The following is a 4,196-nucleotide window of genomic DNA, read 5'->3' as shown; positions in this document are numbered from 1 at the left end:
AGGCCAACCTAATGGGTACTTGGTGTTGGACGTGCAACAAAACTGGGTGCAGGCGTCAGTCATACGTGTTGTGACAGTCCTTGCACAGATGTGCGTTGAATTAGTGCGAGGTTGGACATCAGGGATGCACTACTGCACGATAGACTAGCACTTGGGCGCACAAGACGATCGATGATTGTGAGGCTAGCGTGTGCAAGACGCCTGATGCCTGCAACATTAATGCCCACTGATAGGCTAGTCTCTCCACCTACCTTTTTAAACCTCCAACCGACAATCCTTCTTCAAGCCTTTCTGTTTTCCATCGCTCTTCAAATTTGTGCTTCTAACTCTTCTCCAAATGCTCAAAATCTCCCAAAATCCTAAGTTTTCTCCGATTGCTCCAAAACTCAAACCAACCTTGAGTTTCCTTCAGTTTCAGCATCTTGTTTGCCGAATCTTCACATAGCAATCCTCAATCATGGTCTCCACTGGTTCCTCTAAATTTTTGCTGAAGAAATTCTCATTTTTTTCTCAAATGGTTTAGGCAAACTGATTCCCTCTTTCTCCCCCTTATTTATACTCTCGGTTACATGACCTTCTTGGCTAAAAACTTGACAGTTCTTATCTTTACTTGGCACCTCATCGCACTTTTTTAGCTTCTCCTTTATCTATTTACCCTACAAATAAATCCTGACTAAAAGATAATTACCAAGCCAATGTCCTTCTCTCGATCACCACCTTCATCAACACATGGACAAGACTTCTCTTCAACGCATCCTCCCTTCTAACCAACGCATAGCCAAAGCCTCACTTCTCTTTCCTTCAATGCATGACCAACACAACTCCCCAACGCATGACTCCTTAATGTCAATGCCTAGCTTGTCCAACTTCTCCATGCTAAGCCCTTGCCCCATTCCTTTCCTCGCATGGCTCACCAAGTTAAGCTCAACCTCACACTCCTTCCCTCCTATGCACATTTCTCTTAAGCTCTTACCAATGCATAGACCTCCTAACCAAAGCTCACCTACAACTCTTTTTAGGTCTAACCAATTCCCACCTTGATCATCTATGGCTAACACATAGCTCACCTCCTTAGGTAAATCCTCTCTTCATCGCATCACTCAAATCCAATACAAAGCCTACTTCCTTCAACACTTAAAAGCTTTAACTCCACAACAACTTTGGTGCATTTTCCTCAATGCACAACACACCTCGCCTTTCCTCTATTTTCAAATCCAACACCTACAAGCTTAATTCTTACCAAGTATCTTAATCCAAACTACTCACAAGAAATCTAACTTGGAAAAACTTCTAAGGGAAGAGTTTCAGGGCTTACACCAATCAACCTCTAAAAACAAGAACATGCAAAAGCTAAGAAAAAGTCTCAAATATGAGATTTAAATTTTTCATTCATAAAATTCTAATTCTAATTACAAATGAAGGATAGAAGATTTTATATAGCCTTGTAGAGATTCTAATCTATTTAATATAAATAAACAAAAGTCAAAATAAAGCATTAAATTCCTTCCTACCCTCCATCTTCCAATCACCATCTTTAATGTAACATCACCAATGGTAGCCTCTATATTTGACTACTCATAAAATTTAACACTTAGCTAGAGATTAATTAAAGACACCTAAACTCTAAAATTTAAATGCTAGAAATTAATTAAAAACAATATTAAAGTTTACTAATGCAACTTATAGGTCTCAATCCATATTGTTTTCCCCCTCTTCAAAAGGATTCGTCATTGAATCTGAAAGTATCCTACATTAAATGGAAGAAATTCAGCAGCATTGAAAAAGTAATTCACATCTCCCTCGCCTTGAAAAGTAATCTTTTAGTCATTCGCTCGAGCTTGATTAAACACTTGGATTGAAACATCTTCACTTGAATTAAGTATGAACTTCATGCGCAGAATGATACGCTCCTTTTGTCGTGTCTTTAAAGATCCAATGAGAACAAAAGAAAAATAATATTAAATGTTAGTTGGAATAAAAATCTCACTCTCTTAATTTTTCTCACTTAAGTACATTTTTTCATACTGTGTCTTGACTTGACTTTTATCAACATATACGTCAACATCTTCTTTGTTGGTTGACACATCGACAATAATGACGTCTTTTGAATCATCATCTTTAGGCTTGGGACAACCATCCTCTTGAATAGATCGTGTTGCTTGAATCGTCATGGATTGCCCATGAAACTTCATCTCTCAAGTCAATTTAGATAAGAAATCAATGGATTGATTTAACTCAGTTAAACTATTGCGAGAAGAGTTAGTGATGACGTCTTTTGAAACATAATCTTTATGCTTGGGACAACCATCCTCTTAAACAGATTGTCTCGCTTGATTCTTCTTGGCTTGCTATTGAAACTTCATTTCTTAATTCAATACATACATGTAATTAACAGATTGATGTATCTTAGCCAGATCATCCCGTAAAGTTTTCCAAAATTGGGAATCACCATTGTAGGTATCATGATGATTCTGCCCTTAAAAAACATGCTCTTGAGATCAAGGTGAAATTAAAAGATAATAACAAAGAAAAAAAAACAATGTAAATGACAATTTTTTTCCAGTTTTGCTAGAATTTATTAACAAAAAGAAGATTTTTTTCCAACGAAGTAGATCGAATTAGAAGATATTATAGAAGGAAAAATTGTAGATAAGAATGTGTTCTACAATAATGAAGAAGACAACAAAACGAAAAGATAACGTAAAGGACATTTTTTTTTTGTTAATTTATGTTTTTGGACATAATGACACGAGAAGAACCAGATGAACAAGAAATTTTCAGAATGAAATATAAGAAATGAACAACAATAACAGAAACATATACCTGATCCAGAACTTAAAGCTTTGATAGCAAATGATGAGAAATAAAAAACGAGAAAGATAGATGGTCAAACCAAGAAGCAAGACAACTTGAATGCCTAAGCACTATTCACAAGCCCATTCACTTCAAGGAAGAAACACTCCAAAAGTTTGATGACCAATCAATCTTGAATATTTCTATCATGCAAATCTAAAAACAAGAATGTGTAAAAGATAGAAAAAAGTCTTAAATATGAGATTTCAATTTTTAATTCATAAAATTCTAATTCTGATTACAAATGAAGGATAAAAGGCTTTATATAGCCTTGTAGAGATTCTAATCTATTTAATACAAATAAATAAAAGTCAAAATAAAACACTAAATTCTTTCCCATCCTCCATCATCCAACCACTATTTTTAATGTAACATCATTAATGACAACCTTCATCTTTGATTAGTCATAAAATTTAACACTTAAAAATTAGAAATTAATTATCTGAAATTAAAATTCTGAAAATTAATTAAAAATAATACTAAAATTTACTAATGCAACTCATAGGTCTCAATCCATATCACAAAATCACTTATATTTCTCACACCTTTTATTTGAACTTTCTTTGTGTTTCCTTTTCACATACTTAGATTAAAAAAAACAAAGCCCAGTCCTATTTATAGAATTGTCATCTACAATTCTCGATCCACAATTTTCACCTTAATTAAATACAAGAAACATATAATGTAAACCCCTAAGCCTGTTTTACTACTTAATCGTGTTTAAGTTTTCCTACTCATGTCAATAATGCTCTTGTAAGTAAGTGCTTTTATATGCTTGTGCTAGGGTGATGTATGAAGGGCATGTAAGGGATGTTGTGGAAAAAGAAGTAATGTTTTGGAAAAAGAAATTTACAAAGTATGGAAGAAATAGCTCTCAGGTACATTTGGAGGCTGAAAAATGTACTAAGTGTTGATTGTTGTGCTCTCGGGTGTCACAGGAGTGTAACACTTAGTGAAATTGGAGGGTCGGATGCATTGGAGCTTGATGCTCTATACGTCCAAGTGCTCAAGGGTAGGCAGCCAAGGAAGACTATGGTTGCCATGAGGTTGTAGGTGCCGCATAACTTGGAGGTTAGACTAGGTGATTTACTAAGGGTTGTGCGATGATAAGGGGGCTATCGAGGGCCATGCGCTAGCAAGGCAACCGAGGTGTGTTTAGTGGTTTTTATTCTGGACGTTGGTGTGCAACACGCTAAATGCAAGCGTTGAAGATAGGCCAGAGTGCATGCTGTCTAAGGGTACGATGGACAGGGATGTAGTGGTAGTATACAGTGTGCGTGAGCTGAAGAAGAGTTTGGCTTGAACCTCATGTATGCGTTGATGGAAACTTAAGCCTCAACTTA

The 4,196-nt window shown here is 35.8% G+C and overlaps 1 long non-coding RNA gene across 1 annotated transcript; it reads right to left on the bottom strand.

Moving 5' to 3' along the window:
* Positions 1–1,402: 1,402 nt before the first annotated feature.
* LOC120086286 lies at positions 1,403–3,083 on the bottom strand. Its single transcript, XR_005484182.1, has 2 exons — positions 2,026–3,083; positions 1,403–1,922 (listed from the first exon to the last, which is right to left on the bottom strand). It is a non-coding gene; the product is annotated as an uncharacterized LOC120086286 (long non-coding RNA).
* Between the last annotated feature and the right edge of the window lie 1,113 nt (positions 3,084–4,196).

The sequence above is a fragment of the Benincasa hispida genome, chromosome 9 (genome assembly GCF_009727055.1).
Source record: "Benincasa hispida cultivar B227 chromosome 9, ASM972705v1, whole genome shotgun sequence".
NCBI classification, from domain to species: Eukaryota; Viridiplantae; Streptophyta; class Magnoliopsida; order Cucurbitales; family Cucurbitaceae; genus Benincasa; species Benincasa hispida.
This window is presented reverse-complemented; position numbering and strand designations above follow the sequence as displayed.